This window comes from Callithrix jacchus, chromosome 10 (genome assembly GCF_049354715.1).
Source record: "Callithrix jacchus isolate 240 chromosome 10, calJac240_pri, whole genome shotgun sequence".
Taxonomy (NCBI): domain Eukaryota; kingdom Metazoa; phylum Chordata; class Mammalia; order Primates; family Cebidae; genus Callithrix; species Callithrix jacchus.
Window position 1 is genome coordinate 4,560,235 of NC_133511.1, and position 21,596 is coordinate 4,581,830.

The 21,596-nt window shown below is 35.7% G+C and overlaps 2 long non-coding RNA genes across 4 annotated transcripts in view; one reads left to right on the top strand and one right to left on the bottom strand.

Annotated features, from left to right (window-relative positions):
• The window catches only part of LOC108593700 (uncharacterized), a 493,787-nt gene that overhangs the window by 290,014 nt on the left and 182,177 nt on the right, over nt 1-21,596 (top strand). The gene's annotated exons all lie outside the window — the stretch shown is intronic.
• LOC144578024 (uncharacterized) overlaps nt 345-21,596 on the bottom strand; it is a 39,688-nt gene continuing 18,436 nt past the window's right edge. The window contains exons 2-3 of the long non-coding RNA XR_013522978.1: nt 2,702-2,781; nt 345-2,607 (exon numbers count right to left, since the gene is read on the bottom strand). This is a non-coding gene — a long non-coding RNA (uncharacterized LOC144578024). The remainder of the gene's footprint in view (nt 2,608-2,701; nt 2,782-21,596) is intronic.

Sequence of the window (21,596 nt, forward strand, 5' to 3'; positions counted from 1 at the left end):
AGAAGCCAATGTCTGGCTCCAAAACTTCAAAAGATAGCCTGACTCTCTTTACAGGCGAATGCAGCTGGCGACATTCAGTTGAAGCCAATGCTCATTTGCCATTCTAAAAATCCCAGGGCCCTTACGAATTTATCATGTTCATGAATGCAAAGCCTATTATTGTTGCTGGTCCATTTATAAGTGCTCTCTTGTTTTATTCAGTTATTTTTTTTACCTCCATTGTCATCCCTATTAAGCCTTTCAAGAGCAATCATTTTAAGAGACATAATATATACTCTTTTATTTTTATGTGTTTTTATTGAGCTATCATTATATAAAGGCAGTGGGCTTTAGAACACATTCTCTTTTCTTTTTCATTCAGTATTATGGTTTTTGGCACATTTCAGTGCGTGTAACTAGTCCACCACTTCCAACAGCTGCATCTTACTCTCTCAGTCCTCTGTTTATACCACAGCCCAAGTGATCTTTAAAAATGCACATCTGGTCACGTCACACAGCTGTTTAATATCCGTTAGTGATTTTTCATGTGACTTAGGGTATATTCAAAACTTCTTACCATGTCTTCTTACCTTGCAAGATTTGGGCAGTGCCTGGTTAGTAAGTCTCATCCTTTGCCTTCTTCCCTTGGGTGTCTGCATTTCAACTAGACTGGCTGAACCTCCTCAAATCTGTTACACTTCCACATTTGTTATTTACACCCAGCGATTTTCTTTCTTCAGGTATCAGTCTAAATTTTGCTTTCTCAGGTAAGTATTCCATGACTGGCCAATTAAACCAGAAGCTCAAGTTTTAAAACTTCTTTAACACCATTTACTTTCAGTTACACTTTACACAGTCTTTACTTACATTTGTTTATGTGTTTAATTCTTTAATATTTGTCTTACCACTGCCATGTCAGTTCCACAAAGGCTGGGGCAGCTTTATTTGTTCCTCTGTCAATCGTGTTTCTGCCTATGGGAAGCCCTCAGTAAAAAAGGGCTTAATGATGTACATGGGAGAAGTCACTTAACCAAGGTCATAAAACTAATTAAAATCAAACCCAGGCAAGAAGTCAGCATCTTTCCACTTCCCGTACTTGGCATTCTTTGAATGCATTGCTACTCTGTATTTTTCTGTCTATTCCACCTCTTTACAGACAATAGGTTCTCAATAACTACTTCAGGAAAACATAAAATAAGCAAATAAATGGAATTGTGGATTATATAGCTTTATATTTATATCAAAGAGCTACTGGCTATCATGTAAAATCTCCAAATCTTGAAATTTATTGATGAAATAGTTGTCTTTGATATTCCTGTTAAGTTTATAAGTAGACATTACATTTTCCTTACATTTTTACCAGGTTGAAGACTGCTTCCGCTGATGTCATAAAGTCAGAGAGCTACACTGAGAAATGTCTGTAAAAATGTGTCTGTTAAAAATGTGTAGGAAATGTGTGTCTGTTAAAATGTGCAGAAAATGTCTCTTAAAATGTGTAGCAAGCTAAGTTTCAAACAGCAACTGAATAGAGGGAATCAATCTATGCATGTTCAATTTGTGCTCATTTTAATAAGGAAAGAGACTAATGACCTCTCTATTTAAAAGAGGATGGATAGATTCATGTTTTTCAGACTATTTCCTTTACCTCAGGATAACTAAAATAATAACCTATTCTTCTCTCCAACTTGGTCTCTGCCTGAGCAGGTTGTATCAATGGACCTGTCACAGTGCTGAAATTGGGAGCACTTTCTATGTTGTTTCATAAATCTAATTATTTTGACTTGAATTCCTGCCATATTAGCAAACAAACAAACAATAAAAGTTTTTAATGAAGGTATCAAATAGCATTTTAAAATTTAATTTTTAGTGGTAGCAGGGAAATAGCCATGTGTTCACCAAATGAAATAAATCTATATTACTCATTGAATACATGCCTTAAAAACTAGAAATGATCTTTTTTTCTGTTATCCTAAAAAAGTTAAATAACTTGGAAAGTAACACTATTTTGACTATTGGCAGTAGTGGTAGGTAAGTAAATAAAAAAATATAGCCCCGTTTCAGTGTGACTGAAGGTGGCTGATAAATGAGACCTTTGTCTAGTTAGCCTGCCCTGGTATCCGATATTCCTCAACCTGAGACTTAATTCTTTTGGTTTCAAGTACTATATTTATAAGATTCTCACATTTATAAAATTCGATCCATTTTCAAGGTTTGCCCATTTATTAGTCATTTTAACTTTACATTATAACTCTTACATCCCAGAGAAATTATTAATACCCAATGATAAAAAAGAAAACTGAATTTCAACAAAGTTACATTATTTGTTCAAGAACTCACAGCAAACAGGCCTTCTGCCCTGGGTCTTGAGCCTTTCACCAACATCAAGCAGTCCTAATGACATTTTACTATAAGTGTTTTAGTTGGGGCTCTTATGAATTAATTTCCATTATCTCTTCTTCCTTCCATACAATCTTTTTCATATGACTTCTTGTTTATGCTGTTTTATAAGCATCCCTCACACCAGGGTCTGGCTTTGTCCTGTATGATTTATTTCTGTTGGCTCCATCACGAAGTCTCAGGGCACTTGGAAGATCTTGTTGTAAAGTTCTAAAGCTATTGACTGTCTGTCTGTTGGGATTTGAAAAATAAAGAAGTCAACATTAGGTAAGATAAAAATAAAATTAAAGAAGAAAAAAGAGTATGCTGGGCCTTTGCCTCTGACCTCTGGGTAGTTTCAAAGATGAGTCCAGGGATAGAGTTGCAGCTGCAGCTAAGAACCAGGTCTTCAGAGGGGTGACAGAACTAAAGGGAGAGAAAGAAATGTGAATTTACATTAGTGAAAACTTTTTAATCACAGTGGCAATACCCCGGTACAGTAATCTAAGCTAAAACACCACTTTGGGAGGCCGAGGCAAGTGGATCATGAGGTCAAGAGATCGAGACCATCCTGGTCAATGTGGTGAAACCCTGTCTCTACTAAAAATAAAAAAAAAATAAAAAAAATTAGCTGGGCATGGTGGCGCATGCCTGTAATCCCAGCTACTGAGGAGGCTGAGGCAGGAGAATTGCCTGAACCCAGGAGGCGGAGGTTGCGGTGAGCGGAGATTGCGCCATTGCACTCCGGCCTGGGTAATGAGCAAATCTCCATCTCAAAAAAAAAAACAAGAAATTCACTGGATGATATCACAATATGGAAAACCAGAGGGGGTTAGGGTAGATGGAAGCTGGCATAGGGGCAGCTGTGGCCAGGGACTTAAACAGCACAATGGTGTCCACTTCTTTTTTTCTCTTATCAGTAGAGTATCTTACCCTACTCTTTTTTCCTATATTGCAGAGGAGGAATGCAGAAGGTAGATTTTTTAAAATAGACCTCAGTTTTGGATTCAAGTAGCTATGGTCCCAGCTACTCAAGAGGCTGAGGTTAGAGGATCACTTGAGCCCAGGAAGTGAAGGCTGCAGTGAGCTGTAATCATGCCACTCTACTCCAGCCTGGGTGACAGGGTGAGACTCTGTCTCAAAATGAAAAAAGAAAGAAAGAAAGAAAATGCATGATGATGATAAGAAAGCTTTTAGCAGTGGTTGTACAGAGGAGTGGTTTGAAGATAGAACCTATAAGATTGTCAGGGCTTGAAGGTGGGTAGTAGGAGATTATGAGAAAGAAACAGCTCTCCTATTTCTAACTTGTGTTATCTCATGGATGAAAACATAGTTCACATGTAGGGAAAACATGAGGAAAATCGATTTGGTAACAATTTTGAAAAAATTAATTATAAAATCATCCCAATTTTAATATCTGGATTACTCGATAAAGATTATATACTTTCCTATGTCCAGAGAAAGAATGATTATTAGTCATATTTTCCTTTGTCTTTGGAGTAATTGAGATTATTCAGTAGATAAATTCTGGTCAAAGAGTAACTACAGACCTTTCAAAAGCGTCTGTGACCAGAGTATCAGTAAGGATGATGCTTCGATGGGCAGACAGCCTGTTTCTCCCCGCTCATTGAACCTCAAAGCTGTATCCTCCATGTCTCCTTTGCCATAGAGATGCTAGTTCTTCAAATAATGCACGCTTTTTTTCTTTGCCCATATGTGTGTATACGTGTAGGTATGCATACATGCTAAATGACTGCACGTGACTTTTCAAATCTTCTGTAAATGTTGAAGCAAAGTTTAGCAAGGGTGGACATGGGAAATTGGTCTATAAGGATCTTAATGAAGAGCTTAGAAATTAGCCATGATCAGACATCTGAGCTTCTGAAATGGTCTCAGATCTGATTTATATATTTCTAGGTTGGTATGTTTTCTCATGATGTTCTCCTGTTCATGCCGTCACAGAATCTGTAGTAATCACTGAGGTTACCAGCAGTAGAATAACATCACCTTGACTTTGTTAAATATTTCTCATTCTTAAGTGGATCTCATTATTTTAAGCATTTGTCTTTTTCCCTCAGTATTTATACCCATAAATAATATAAAGAATGTTAGCACACACTTTCGTGGCAACTGTTTTTCTAAGTTACCCAGTATTATCTTGTAAGGCTCTGACATTAATCGGTGTCAGTTATTTTTACCTGGAGGATTTGTGTTTCTGTGTATCTTTCTTCTATCTTTCAAACTGTCTTTCTTCTCGACCACGGATTGGCACACTGTGGCCTATAGGCTATTTTTTTTTTTTAAGGTTTCATTGGAACACAACCATGCTCATTTTTTTGTGTATTACTTATGGCTGTTTTAATGCTATTAATGGCAGAATTGAACAGTTTTGACAGAAGCCAACTAGCCTGAAAAGCCTAAAATATTTTAGCTCATCCTTTGTAAAAAAGATTTGTTGACTTCTGTTGTAAACTGCAATTTGATGATAGGCGATCCTGATGATAACTAACATTCTCATCAAGTACATATAAGATTGAACACCACCCTCCCAGGCAGTGGCCTAAGTTGACTAACACCACCGGTACACATGCGCTGTAGAGGCATTTAGAATTTCTTCAGAAAAACTGAAAAATGAATAGGTCAGATTATGTTTTGTCACTGTCCTGCTATTTTTCCTACAATGGAAAATTATTTTGCCTTCATATCATTTTTGAGAAGAGCTAACAAAATCTAAACATGTTTATGTTCAAGACGTAACTCCTTATTGCTATTCTCTGTTCTTCCTCATCTCAGTTTATTCCTAGGGCAACAGAGGTGTCACAATTATATCATTGTAACAAGCCGAATCTTTATCACGTTGCTATGTCTGGCTGCATGAGTCATAAGGTCATGAGTCTGAACTGAAAGCACAGTTAGTAATGTAACATAACATTTCTCATTCAGTATTTACCTTTACATAACTGTGGTTCTTGTTTAGGTAAAATAGGCTCCCTTTATAAAGGAAAAAAAATAAAAGTCAAAATACAAATGCAAAGATGAAAAAAAATCCATTGCTAAAAGAGAGGAGAGAGAAACTTGTAGTCAGAATCTGAAAACATAGGGAAGAAGTTTCACATAGTGTTCTGGGGTCAGTCTGAATCCCAGCTCTATGACTTACAAGCTGTGTGACCTATCTGAGATCCACTTTTCCTCTGTAATGTGGGGATAATAATAGATGCTTTTTAATCTAGATTTAGAGTGCATTATAAGAGTAATTGCACATGAAGTGCTTAGCATAGAGCCTGACATTTAACAAGGGTTCCATAAATGTTAGCCCTAATAATAGTAGTAATAATACCTTATTTTAAGAGTTCCTCATCTACTCTGGGGGAACAAATTATATTCCAGTAGGCACTGGAGCAACATCTGTATAGACATAGTTATTTAGTGGGGGGCCACATATTTAATGGTCTCTCAGGATGGATAGCTACACAAAAAGTTGGCATAATGAGACCTGCCTAAAGAGGAAGTGTGGAACAAACCTGACAGTCTCAGAAGTATTTATCTTAACACACTGTTTTTAATTACATGCACTCTCTTTAGTAAGAAAAATTATGTTATTAAGTAAGTGGAATTACTGTACTTAGAAAAAAATTCAAAAATGGTCACAGATTTATTTAAAAATGGTGTATTGATAGTTTTATGAACAAATTTAAAATATTTATTATATTTTATTAGAGATATTAATTTTTAATAATATAAATAAAATATTTTATATTTGAGTGTTCCCATTTAATGGATATTTCTTATAATCAAAATATACAGATCTTCTCAAATAATTAAAAATTCAAAGGAAAAAATAGTTTACAAACCTTATTGTCCCTGACTCCATAGAGCTTAGTGTAGTCATGGGGAAATACTTCAGTTGGATAATCATAAAAACAAATAAAATATTTAAGTGTTTAGGAGGCACGTAACATGCTGCTGTCATCATGTGTAATACTGGGATTTGGCCTTGTCATTAATTCAATAACTATTTTGGAGCTTTTGCTCATTGCAAGACATTGTTCTAGCTGCTTGAAATACCACAGTGAATAAGCCAGACACAGTTTTATGGAACTTATCAACTAGCAGATGCTCAGAGAGGATAGAAATTACATATTTAATAAGTAGGAGAGCCAAAATTCACATTTAGATCAATCCAGTGCCAAAATTTATATCATTAACCACTGTCACCTATTCTGCCTTCGCAGTTTTAACTTTGTATATGTTAATGAGTATTTGTCTTTTGTCTGTTTATCTGACCAACAAATGAATATCCTTCTCATATTGGAACATTTCCCATATTTTATGTGAGCGTTAATGCTAGACAGAGTCTGCCTCTTACCATGGGCACTGAAAAGCTATATACTCCTTTTCTGAGTCAACCAAGAAGAAATGGTTTGAGCAGAATCCTAAACTAAACAAACAAACAAACAAACAAATAAATAGATAAAACGAAAACAAGGCATCACATTACCAAAACTGAAACTATACTACAGAGCTACAGTAAGCAAAATGGCATGATGCTTTTACAAAAACAGACATATAAACCAATGGAAGAGAATAGAGAGCCAAGAAATAAGGCTGCACACCTATGACCATCTGATCTTCAACTAAGCTGACAAAAACAAGCAGTGGAATTACCTATTTGATAAATGGTGAGGGGATAACTGGCTAGTCATATGCAGAGGATTGAAGTTGGACTACTTCCTTATACCATTTACAAAAATCAACTCAAGATGGATTAAAGACTTGAATGTAAAACCTCAAAGTATAAAATCCCTGGAAGACAACCTAGGCACTATCATGCACTACCATCCTGGACACAGAAACAATCAGAAATTTCATGACAAAGATACCAAAGGCAATTGCAACAAAAGCAAAACTTGACAAATGGGATCTAATTAAACTAAAGAGCTTCTGCACAGAAAAAGAAACTCTCAGTACAGTAAGCAGACAAACTAAAACCTAGGAGAACATGTTTGCAAACTATGCATCTGACAATGTTCTAATTTCCAGTATCCACAAGGAACTTAAACAGGTTTACAAAGGAAAAACAACTTCATTAAAAAGTGTACAGAGGCCATGACAAGACATTTTTCCAAAGAAGACATACATGGAGCCAACAAGCATGTGAAAAAAGTTCAATATCACTGATCATTAGGGAAATGCAAATTAAAACTGCAAAGAAATATCATCTCACACAAATCAGTATGGCTATATAAAAAGTCAAAGAATAACTGATACAGAGAAAGGGGAATACTTACACACTGCAGTGGGAGTGTAAACTAGTTCAATCATTGTGGAAAGCGGGATGGTGAGTCTTCAAAAAGCTAAAAGCAGAGCTACCATTTAGTCCAGCAATCCCATTACTAGATATATACCCAGAGGTTATAAATCATTCTGCCATAGAGACAAATGCACACAAATGTTCATTGCAGCACTATTCACAATATAAAAGACATTAAATCCACCTAAATGTTCATCAATGACAGATTCACTACAGAAAATGTGGTACATACACACTACTTACTTAGTACAGAATACTAAGCAGCCATCAAAAAGAATGAGACCATGTCTTTTGTGGGAATATGGATAGAGCTGGAACCCATTATCCTTGGCAAACCAACACAGAAACAGAAAACCAGATACTACATTTTCTCAGTTATAAATGTAAATGACAAGAACCCCTGAACACAAAGAAGGGAACAAAACACACTCAAGTCTACTTGAGAGTAGAGGGTGGGAGAAGGGATAGGAGCAGAAAAAATAACCATTGGGTATTACGGTTAATACTTGGGTGATAATCTGTACAACAAACCCCTGTGACACAAGTCCATCTACGTAACAAACCTGCACCTGTACTCCCAAACCTAAAATACAAGTCAGCAAAAAGAAGAAAATAAAATCTTGAGTCCATTGAAAAATAAGAATACATTAGGTTCCAGAATGTACTGTTTTGATTCTTTTATTATTATTAAATCCTTTACTTTTCTCACTTGAGATATTCCAAAAAAAAAAAATACAATTTCCAAATATTAAAAAAATGGACTTCACTGACTGCTATGGACTGAATATTTGTGTCCCCCCAAATTCATGAGTTGAAACCCATTCCCCAAGGTTTGGTATTTGAAGGTGGGTTCTTTAGGAAGCGATCAATCATGAGAGTGTGGAGTGCTTCTGAATGGACTAGTGGCTTTATGAAAGAAACCCCAGAGAGCTCCCTCACCCCTTTTCCCCTCTGAGAACACAGAGAGAAGACAGCAAGAAGACAGCTATCTATGAACCAGGAAGTAGGTTTTCACCACATATCAAATCTGTTATTGCCTTGATCTTGGACTTTCCAGCTTCCAGAGCTGTGAGAAATAAATCTCTGTTGTTTATAATCCCCTCCTCTTCCACTCAAAAAAGAAAAAGAGAAATGCATTGGGCAAATGGCTTCACCAATCCAGAAGGCTTACCCTGCATTTTAACTAGGTTTATATGTCTCAAGGAAAGGAATGACTTTGAAAAGGTGTGGCAGAAAACACACCTGGGATTCGGAGCTTGCAATCATGGCACTGCAGTCTCCGGCTTGTAAAATTCAACCAAGGCAGCAGTGATGGTCTCAGTGGGCTGAATCCGTGCTGTGATTTTGACTCCCATTTCCTTATTATTTTCTGAGTATAATTCTCTTACCTTCCTGCTGACCAATTGAACCATCTAGATTTATTTTCCATTGCTTGCAACCAAGAACTCCAGTTGATTGTTTAGGTTATTTCACCCCACACATTTATCTTTATTAACCAGTAGCTGATTGGATGATAATGAAGTTGCCATGTGATTTTGCTCTAAGAACTTCCTCCTTCATCTCCTTTGTCGTAGACAAAGGTAAACTAGCAACAATTAGAAGGCTGACAGTGCCTTAGGGCCCATTATTGGCTAGATGACAAAGATAATTCACTTAGAATTTTTCTGAGTCAAATATAGCTTATTGAGAGATATGAATTGATTCAGCCAAAATGATTATCTACAAACATCCAGACCCTAATTGGTAGCATAAAAAAAAAACAAAAACCTGAAAAAATTGAATTCAGCAACACAACTAAGATATTATACTTTCCTTTAATTCTACTCCTTTTATCAGCCTTTATTTTAAATTTTTAATCTGTATGATTTTAGATTTCTAAGTGAATATAATTATCAGTCTAAAAATATTAAATGAGTAGAAGTATGTCAAAATCTTTATGACCACCACATAAGCAGATGTTTGCAATGTGTTGTTTATTCTTCAAAAAATTACTCTAGTATTATGTACATACCAGTCCAATGGAACTGTCAATCAAGAAATGTGTTGATCCCCAAATCTGTAATTTTAACCAAGGAAGTTTTTTGTAGTTTCAAACAGGGAAGTTTTCTTATCACCAGTGCAGTTGTTTTTGGTGACCAATCAGTAAAACAATGTATGTTTTCCATGTAATTCATGAATAATTTCTGATTTTCTGGGCTTTCACTAATACGAATTTACTCAGATCTTTGTTGTTGTTGAAGTTTATAAGAGTTTTATTTTTGCTACAACAGAAGTTTGTTAAATGGATACATATTTGGCTAAATAGACATTTTCTGTGATATTTATCCATAAGAGAAATTATTCAAGAATTCATTAATTGGTATGTTTAACCATGAAAATACATTAACCATTCAGAAAAGGAAAATGATTCAGCTGTCTGCATTTTTCATTCTGTCCCCCTTTCAATTATTTCAAGGATATTGAAGAGCTTGGCTACAGGACATTTAGGTATATGAATTAGTGTTAATCAGTGGTAACCACTGCCTTTAATCACCCAGAGATTTATCATCTAGTATATCTGGACATTTAAAAATATCTGGAGGTTTGCTATTTGCTAAATGTACGTGGAGCAATCTAAAAAAAAATCCCAAACAGCTGTTTGTCTTTGAAGCCTATATTACTCTAAATGGATGTCTTTAATGCTCATCACATTTTATTAAGAATAAGCAAAATCATTTTCATATCAATATCAAATACAAATACAGCATAAAGAAACAAAAATATACCTCAGAGTGCTAAATATAGAATATAATTAAATACCTATGTAAAAGCATAGGACAATTTTCTACAATTTGAATTACCAATAGATGTTTTGTGTCAATTAATTTTTGCCTAATTTATTTAGATACTGTCATTACTGTATTACTAAGGAGCTCAATTTCAGTTTTTGTATTTATTTCTTTTGAATAGTTTCTTTGGGAATAAGATTCTTTCAGATTAATTTAATTCAATTTTAGTGACATAATGTATTTAAATATTTAACTTAGACTAGTAGATCAACATATTTCATTCTATTTAACCTTAATTCTGGTAACTTTCTGTGTCTCAGTTACATTTTTATAAGATAAAAGCTATTTGTGCTAATTTGTTTTAATGTTATACAAAATAATTGGTGAAATCTTTTCAATCTGGGATTAGGGGGTGAGAAAAAAAAGTTATAGGTAACTTCAATATCTGGCCAATATGGATTAGTGTCCTCATTTTGACCTTTGCTAGTGCCTGAATGCTTGCGTTCACCCAAATTAATATATTAAAACCTAATCCCAAATGTGAGGGTCTTTAGAGGTGTGGCCCTTGGGAGGTGATTAGGTCATGAGGATAGAGCCCTCATGAATGGGATTAGTGCCCTTATAAAAGAGGTGTCAAAGTATCCCTTGCTCTCTCTGTCACGTGAGGTTACAGAGAGATGTCCACCTGTGCACCAGGAAGGGGCACTTACCAGACACTGAATCTGCGAGTGCATTGATCGTAGACTTCCCAGACTCCAAAAAAATTTACAAACTACCCTTGTAATGGTTTGTTACAGCAATGCAAACAGACTAAGAAAGCTTTCCTTCAATTAGTTTTTTCATTTTCTTAAAAGATCTATAAATGAATGAAAGACTCTTTGTTTTCATGTGTCATTGGAAGAGATTGCATTACATTCCCTTCCACAATGGGTGGAGCCAGTGATACCCTAAAGTCTTAATAATTATTGACTTTCCTTATTTTCCTATTATAGACGCTACCACTGCTATAATTTGATATTTGCATGCATTATTACAAATTGAAAATACCTACACATTGTTTATCACTTTGGATACTCAATACGGTCTTACTATTAGTTTTATGTTCATTTTATATATCAGTAAAATATATATAAGCTAAATATATTATATATATATATATATCTTCCCAGGTTCAAGTGATTCTCCTGCCTCAGCCTCCCAAGTAGCTGGGATTACAGGTGTGTGCCACCATGCCTAGCTAATTTTTTGTATGTTTTTTGTAGAGAGGGTGTTTTACCATGTTGGTCAATCTGGTCTCAAACTCTTGGCCTCATGTGATCCACCCATCTCAGCCTCTCAAAGTGCTGAGATTACAGGCTTGAGCCACCACGTCTGGCCTATCTTCATTTTATAGATAAGAACACTAAAAACCAAAGAATTTGAGTGACACATAATGGCTCATTACATTACTCTGCAATGGAAAAGCTAGCTCCATAACCTCTGACCCCAGGGTGAGTGATCTTTCTAGGACACTCTAACATCTCACGATCAGTTATGATGCTTATAAAAATCATTTATTGAGCTAAATCCCTAAATTGTATATCCTTGATAAAACTCACATAAAATTCCTGGTCATTTTCATTACACAGTGCTGTCAGGTAATATGGATTTAAGTTTGATTGTGAAATATAAAAATGTTGCTTTCTGGATATTTGAAGTACTATACGTGCAAAATGGAAGCATGTTTGTTGTATTATAAGTCAAGGATCCAGTTTACTTCTATATTAATTAAAGTATCTGAGGTGTCTTAGTGTGAATGAATGCAAATAGACCCCTTAATATTATTTGCAGCTTTTTCTTAAATTGACTTTTTATGTGTGGAGGTCAATTTCAGCCGCTTTCTCAATCATTTTAAGAGTACATACAGGAATATGGAATAACAATGCTATGCAGTTGAGTTGCATTTTACAAGTTTTAAGCAGTTTGATCTGATAGAATTCTGCAAAGTTGGTGGGCCAGATTTTATAAACCTCATTTTAGAGATTAATGACTGGGATTAAGGAACTAGCTGAAGTCCACAAACATTCTGAGCAAACAAACAGATTTGAGGTTAGGACTGTTTTCATGTCAGTCTAGTCTGCATTTCTTCTGTTCTACTGTCCCACTCTGCTCCAGCTCTGCCAGTACTTGAAGATCATCATCATGCTCCTGGCAGGTGGCAGATTGTAGAGCAGTGTGGCGACAATAGCATTTGTTTTCAGCTCTGTTCCAGAAAGCACATATTGTCTGCATACTTTTCAAAGGCTTTCCTTCATTCGTCATTGGACATTGCACAGTCAAGCAATGGAAATATCTTACAATAAAAAACCCCAATTCTAATTCTAAGGTAATACACAAAAGAAATGCTTTCCAGGAGATAAATGTTCAGAAAAGAGAAATTTGGTACTTGAAGGGACTGAGTGCTGTTTTGTGCCACTACTAGATTTAACTCTCACCCTGTATCACCATTGGACTGTCGTAATTAGTATAATGGAAAATGCCATCGTAACAGTCATCACAATTTAGGATAAGGAGACAGAACATGTATCTTGAAACAAAATATGCAAGTTGAGAAAAATGCTGACACTGGTTATGTCTGTGCTCAAGAAGAGTTTGACGGTTATTTAGTGAATTGCCTGTATGAGTTGACAGTAAGGGATTCCAGTCACTTTTCTATGAGAGAAATATGTGGCAAACAATTTTGTATCCTTAAAGGAAGAAAGATTCATAAGAAGGAAATCATAAGCTCTAAAGGAGAGCTCAAGTTATTATGTAACAACATACTAATGAGAATGAACAGACATTGTGTTTCTAAAGAATCTTTAGAGACAAATGACATCTCCAAATTAAATTTGGATACTAAAAAAGGATGCTTGTTTAATTGCGTGTTATATAAGTGTCAATTGTGTGTTAGATCATAAGCAAAATATTACTTAAGACAAACAACTTGGATACGTTATCATCTTTAAAACACTGAAAGCTCAATGAGTGTGACACATTGTATAACAAGTCAAATGTTTCATAATAACAATCATAGACAAGTGTCTGACTTTATACCCTTTTTATCTGAAATATTTTACATATGCATGAACATTTCTCCATCTATTTAAAGTTATAGAGATAAATGTTGTTAATAGTCATGCTGGTTATCTGAATTTTTAAAAGCAGAATACTAATTTTAAAAAGGAAACATCTGGCTTAGAAAATGACTATATTTAGCACTAAGAAGACGCTTGTAATCATGTTGTACAAATTTTAAATTATACCTTGGACATGTTAAATGTTGTACTTCAGTGACACTATGTTGCCCAGGTAACTGTGTGTCCATGTTTCCTGGCTGGACATTCATGGACTTCCATAACTTTACCCCAACCTATTTTCTTACCTAATTTCCCACAAGTTTCCATCTCATATTTCCTGTTTTCTACTCATAATAAATTTTTCCTTTCCAAGTTGTTATTCATGCTCTTCCCACTGCCCTTGTCCCTATTCTGGGTGCCTACATTTGATTCTTCCTCTAAGTCTCAACTCAAATGCTACCTTCTTCTTAAATTATTTTTTACTTCCAAGTAAGCATGCGTCACCCATTTAACCCCAATTACAGACATCTGCAGGAGGTTGCAGTAACAAAAGCCTTTTGTGAACGTATTTCCATGTCTTACCGTGAACAGAATAGGCAATGACTCTAGGAATTGGTGACTCCAACGGAAGACATTTTATTGATGAATGGTCATATTTTATCAGGCTGAAAACAACTATTCTGAAAGTGCTTCTTCTGTTTACTCAGTAGTTTTTTACATCTCAGGTAGCTCTGAGGTAAAGGTTTAAAGAGACAAGTTTGACATTTATAGACAGTAATTCATTTCAGAGAGATGCAGGTCGATATTACATTTTTTTAGATGTATTTGTTTTCTTAATGATAACTACATCCTTGGTTTTTTTTTTTTTTATAAAATACTTGAGGTTCTTGTGGTTGCCATGTCAAAGACCTTTATCAGAGTTTAATATCTTAAATATCTGCTGATCCTCAGAACATATTGTCAGCTATATGAGACAGAGATTAAGAATAAAGTTTAAAATGTAACTTCATTAAAGTTAAAGGAAATATTTGACGTTTTCTTGGTTGGAGGACCCTGGGCATCTATTCACTTATTCAGCAAATAGTGGCTGAACATCTTCTCTATTTCTTAATATTGTGGAAACTCAGAAAAATCTACTTTACCAGAAGAAATATCCATTTAAGATCATATTTTCTTAGATAAATATCTGACACTAACTCATGTAAAGTGATTTATATATACTTGTTAACACAAATAAGATTTTCCAAGCCTTGTGCTAATACTTGGCCCTAAATAATTTATTTTATTTTCTACTTAGTGAAACTTGCTTACTCACAAAATAAGAAGGAGTGAAAGAAAATATTGCAGTTATCATTTTTTTATTGAGCTTTTAGTGAGAACTTACTAAATATTTTTTTAATGAGCACTTTTAAAATTCTTGTAATTACTTATAATAATCATTACATCTATGTTTTAGGACCGTTACCCTCTTAGATACAAAGAAAACTAATATAAGGTTCTATCCTCAAAAGCTTACAGTCTAGTGGAGAAAAACATTATCTAAAGTCAATATAATCCTTTACACACACACACACACACACACACACACATAATCTACATATATTACTCATTTGTTATTAGTACTATTTTTTCAGGTAAGAAAAATGAGTTTCAGGGGTCAAGTTGCTGGTGCAAAGTTATAGATGAATGCAATGGCAAAACCTGTATTTAAATTAAAGTCTTATGACTGTGAGTCAGAGGCACTACCGATTACAATTTGACCTTCCATTAGCGGGTAGGAGGGAAATTTCCCCAAGAAAGTTAACATCTGTCTTCTCTCTGATTCTTGAGTTTGGAAACTATTTATGCAACTGTGACATCTTCATATTTGATTCGCATTACTGACTTCAAGGGTTCTCTTTATGTTTTCAGCTTGATTGACTGTTTCATAGCTTTTCAGATCTGAAAAAAGAATCAATGTGGTCCTCTTCTAAAAACTGTAAAACAGCAAGGCACTAGGGACAAACCCAGAATAAATTACAAAAGGGAACCCCAAATCAGACAGGTACCTGGGATATATTACTAATGAATGTATATTATCTTTTGTTATCTGGAATGGCTATGCCTGAGTGTTAACCACACTTTCTGGTAGGTACAGATTTTAGTTGATTTTAGTGAGTCTAAGTCCATTCAATCTTGCAGCACCAAAATTGCCATTGATGTTTCAATGATTCCATTATTAATGTTTCCAGTAAGAATGTTAAAGGAAATTCTTGTTTTGGAGAGTTACGACTAATAGACAAGTACAGCTAATTTGAGGAAGGCAAACTTTCCATGCTATACCATATCTAATATATACAAAATATATATTAGAAATAAACTTGAGTCAATAAGGCTGACTAGCCTAAATTTAGAGAGTGACAGATTTCAGCTCACAATAAGAAATTTTTCTACCAACTGTAACCTACCATGAATAGAACAAACTGACTCTGAAGTAGTGAGTTGCTCATGGTTGGATGCTCCAATAAAAGCTATATGAAAATGTTTTCATTTCAGAGACAGTCCCTATGTATGGTAGGATATTGAAATAGATGATCTTGAATTTTCCTACCATCCCACTTTTTTAACACAATTCCCAGTTTGACTCTTGGCTCTTTCCCCTTCCTTAAATAGGCTGGTGATTTTGAAAAGCGGGCATATGGAGGATGCAAAAGAAAGATAAAAAGTAAAAAAAAAAAAAAAGAAGGAAGAAGAAGAAGGAAAGGGAGTAGTTGAGGAGGAAAGTAGGAAGGTGTATGTGGAAAGAGAGAAAATTAGGAAAGGGATCTAGACTAATCTAGGAAGTCTCGTTTTTCTATAGGAGAAATGTGCCAGTACACGAGATGTGTGTAAGCAGCATACAAACATCCAGGTCAGACAGCCCTCCATGATGTTAGGTATAACGTAGGTCTTCCCTGATGCCTGTTACAGGGAGCTAGGCATGAGCGGGGCAGGAGAGGGCTGTCCTACCCTCCCCCCACCCACTAGAAATGTCTGGCAGAGATTCGGCAACTATTTCATTGCCTCTTTAAAAGTGATAAATTGGCACTGGCTCCAGGGAGAGGTCATTTCCTGAAGTCCCACACCTGTTAACAGTAAAGTGTTAACTACATGCAGACCCCATGGAGAAAGCAACTCCCTGGGCTTGCACATTAAGAGACAAAAATGGGGAAGTACAATCTTCCGGGTGCACTTCAGCAGAAAAAGGAAAAAGTCTCAGATGGGCATGCATCAGAAACACACTGGGCCTGCTCCTTCCCAAGGGTAAGCAGGGCTCTGTGCATGCGGCAGCGCACCCTAAGGGAAGAGTCATGTTAAAAGGGGAGCTCATAAAGTCCCAGGATGAGGGTTAAAGGCCCTTTCTTTTTGCTCTCTTTTCTCTTTTGGACCCTCAGGCTCCCGCTTGGTCTCTTCCAAGCAAATTTTTCTTGCTTTCCTTTACTAAAGCCTTTTAAAATAAACTTCCACTCTTGCTCTGAAACTTGCCTCTGCAAAGCAGCTCTCTGGATAGCACAGAAAACACTCAGGACAGCTTTATGCCCTTCGGTCTAATTCTTTCTTCTAGGGAGGCAAGGACTGAATTTGCTGTAGACACAGGGCAGGTAACTTGAGGAAACTCGGATCTCTTCCACTGATAACAGCGCCAGGGGGACAGCTGACATTCAGCCTGGCCCCTTACACGTTTATCCCTGCCTCCATGGCCCACACAGAGCACGGCGCAGCCATGCCCCCATAAATATGGCTCGTTTATAAATGCAGCTGAAGGCTTTTGTGCAGAGTCTGCGCTTCTTCCTTTCCTACCCTGCTTAACTCTCCAAGCTTTTAGCATTGTTTCTCATCCTCCTGTTTTCTTCTGTCTTCTTTCTCTTTAAATGCAGTCGGGATTTCCTCCTGATTCTGACTTTACTTATGTTCAGGGAATTTCTGTGTCTGTATTTTGGCATTAACTGGAGAGAGGTTCTCTAACTTAAAGCATCTCCTTACTTGACTTGCTGTTTTCAACCCTATTTTTGGACAATACATAGTCTACTGATCCATCTATAACATAAATGCAAATTGTATAAGAAAAATATATATTAAGAAAGTAATATAAGTTGTAGTAGTGATTTAGATATTACAGAACCAAAGATTAGTGAACTCGATGGCAGTTCAGCAAGAAATACCCAAGTTAAAGCACCAAGAATATAGAAAATTTAAAAATGCAGAAAATGAGATGTCAAATATAACATGATGAAAAGTTCTGAAGTTTGTGTGATTAGAGCTCGAGAGGAAAGGCAAAAGAGAAAAACTGTAATATTCAAAGAGAATGAAGGGTAATCGTTTTGAGACAGCTTTAAAAAATTAAAAATAATTTTAAAAAACCAGCAAGCCTCTCCTTCAAACAGCTTTCAAAATGCTCCAAATAGGTATAAAAGAATATACACATATTGTTGGTGTGGCTAAAGAGCTGGAAACAAGGGAAAATTCGAAAAGCAGATGTATAAAAGGCATGTTTCCTTCAAAGTTGTGATAGACTGCAAATGAACTTTCTCTTTGAAACAGTGGAAACTAGAATATGAAAAAATTGAAATTGCCAAAAAAGAAACCCATTTTGGGATTTTATTCATGATAATTTTTTTCAAAAGTAAAGAAAATAAAGGCATTTAAAAATCAACATCAGAGAGATTCATGCAGGGAAGACCCCATTAAAAGACATGAAAAGATATTATCAAGCAGATGAAAAGATAAGAATATTCACTGCGTAAACAATATGCTGTGGAGTTGAAAATACATGTAGAAATCATGTCCATAAAATAGTAGCACAAAATTCAGTAAATGGAACTGAAGTTGTAAGGTCCTTGCATTGTCCAGGTAGCAGTATAAGTATTGATTTAAGGCAAAGTCTGATAAATCAAAAAGGCATGTAAAAATCTAGATTAACCACTAAAAAATTAATTATAAGATCATAGAAGAAAATAAATAATTTTAAAATCTTAAGCAATACAAAAATGAGTTAAAAAGTAACAGTGAATAGATGGGAGAAAGAGGAAACAGTAGTAGGACAATGGATTTGAAACTCAACAAGTCAGAAATTGTAATATATAAACAGAAAGCTCTAAAGACAGTTTTCAACTTAAAAAAACTCATCTTGATAGATGACGTGTAATAAAATTATTAACCAAAGAAGTCTAGTGAAACTGTTAATATCATACAACTTGAACCTAAAGGCAAGGACTATTAAAAATATTGACATTTCATCAAAATATTAAATTCACCATAAATTTTCAATTTACTAAAATTTATAATAATTCTAGATTTGTATGCTGCTAATAACATGTACTCAAAGTACATAAAGTAAAAACTAAAATAAAGTAAAACTTTAGAAAAGGTTGAATCATATTAGAACATAAGTAAATATTAGAACAAGCAGAAAATAAATCATTAAGGATAAGAAAGAAGAACCACCCTCACAAAAGCTGGCATAGTGGTAGAAGACTGTATCAGACAACCAAAGAGTACATTTTCAGTGGACATGAAACTATTTCCACAACAGACTGTATCCTGGGCCAGGAAGAAAATCTCAACACATGTCATACGATTGAAATCATTAAGAGTGTTTTCTTTGTGCAATTATGCAAGAAAGCAGTAGAAAAAGAATATTTGAAAAGGTTCACATATTTATCAATTAAGCAATAATCCTCAAAATAACCAAATGAGTCAAAGATACTAGATTATATACCTATGGGATGCAGTTAAATCTGTGCTTAATGAGAACTATTTAGGCTTAAATGCTCCTAATTGACAAAAGGAAACATTTTAAAATTAGTAACCTATGTGTTCATCTCATGAAACTAGAAAAAAATCTAGCAAATTAAATGTAAACAAACCAATAATGAATAATTTAGAGCATAAGTCAGTGAAGTAGACAACAAATGGACAATGGGGAAACTGAAGAAAGCCAAAAGTTATTTTTTTGGAAAAGACTAACTTGGTAGATATGAAAATGTTTACTGTGAATTCTCTTCAAAGGTCTTTCTGTTCAGCTGTCGGAAGTGTGGTGAGTAGAAAGCATCCAGCTGTCAGCTCCTTCAAAACTGGCCTCAGTGGTATAGAGAGCTGTTTGCATTAGAGCATGGCTTTTCAAGGGAATCCCACGTCTGATAGAAGCAGACGTGTAAAATCTGTCAAATTTCAAGCTGATGTGGGTCAACTCTTGGGAAATTATTGCTACAGTGCTCCCTGCCATGTTAGCAAAGGTCTTACAGGCAAGCATCATAATGTGGATTTCTAATAAACTGTGATCTAAATTGGAGCTGGGAATAGTTCAAGCAAGCAGGTAAGAAGGTGGATTGTTTTTGAAGCTGGGTTTTGAAGTTGCTTCATTCTCTACCTGTCTGGCAATAAGGATCCCAGCACTGAAGAGAGGTGGAGTACAAATGGACCTAGCATAAGATGGTGGTCCAGTCATTAACCCTATCACTGGTAGTGAATTAAAAGGGTGTATTGGTGAAAAGAAATATGCTGGCGAATCCTATGCATCAGGGGAGATAAATGGAAGAAATGCTATATGGATAACATGCTTGCTTGGCTATAGCTGCATGTTGTTCATGTTCCACAGAAAAGTTATGAGGAACTGAAGAGAGTACTAGACAATTTAAAGTCAGGTGTGAAAGCCGCTTCTTCAGTGATAGGTAGAGAAATCCAAGGACAAAGCTGTAGACTTAACAGACAGAGAGGTCAGCTTCAAAGACAGTTAAATGCTCATCAAGGCTGTTCTCTCATGTTAAGGCAAGGGCTCCAGTAGAAAAATTCTAGAATACTGGCACATTAGATGGAGAGGCCTGGGTGTGTGCCATCAGTCCTTCTCACTTCTCAAACCCCTACTGAGTCTACAAAAATGACACTCCCATTAAGAGCTAGAATGCCCTAATAACTCATTTCTTGTGTTGGTTAATAATTCAGAAACTCTTTCCTGTTAGTCTTCCGGTGCGCCCCTCTGGATCTGCTCTCACCTCCCATCATGGCCACTCCTGCTATAACTATGTTAAGTTGTAGCATAACCTAGCTGGTTTTATAGTCAAAAGTAGCCACATAAAATAGACATAATATACCAGCAAGTCCTGGGGGGAGCATAAATGGGGTTGGATTCTAAGGGTGCTTAATCATGCGGAAAGAATATAAAATAGGATAGGTTAGAGTTTATTGACTTGTAAATGCTCTCCTGTTTTGTAGAATTTAATATCTAGGCCATGATCCCAGGATATGGGGCAAATGTACTAGTAGGATGTGGACTGGAGGCATGTGGAAAGCAATAGACTGAATGAAGTGACAAGGCTAAAACCTGGAGAAGTATAAAAGGGAAAGCAATAAAAATGCTCTTGGAAGTGGAGAGACAGGAAGTAAATATAGCAGGTGTAGTCAACACAGGTCTACCAAATGAGTATGCTTCTTGGAAAGGCCCAGAGAAGGTATTCTTTATAAGGGCTGTAGGAAATAACCTGGTGAGACAGGCACCAGCAACACTAAAACTTCTAGTGTTGACTTTACTCTGTCAACTATGACTGTTAGTTGGATGAACTAAAATGTGGCTTTCTGATAGCAGTGTGGTTAATAGGACCCACCTACACTTTAAAAAAAAAATCAGAAGATAGGTGGTAAAGTTAACTACTAAATTTAATAGGCTACAACTATTTATTATCCAGCAAGTTAGAGTTGAAGTCAAGAGATGTGACCCACAGAGGATTATAAATTGACAGATATTTATGTAGTTATAGAACTTGGCGTCCCTATAGCAAGACAGGTGGGCAACAAGGATTGTTACTGAGCTTGTATCAGCAGAAGAAATAAGCATGGATGACCAGGAGGCTGAGGGCAGTTGCCTCAATAAAAAAACATACCTTGATCAATTCTCTAATATGAGCCTGCTTCCTGTTGTCACACCATTTGACCAAAAAGAAAACTAGATCCTCCCAAGAGAAAGAGAGCTGCAACAACACAGCTAGTATATTCCACAGTGATTCTCATTCCCTCCCTGAAGGGATCTATCGCCAGTTATTCGAGTTAAAC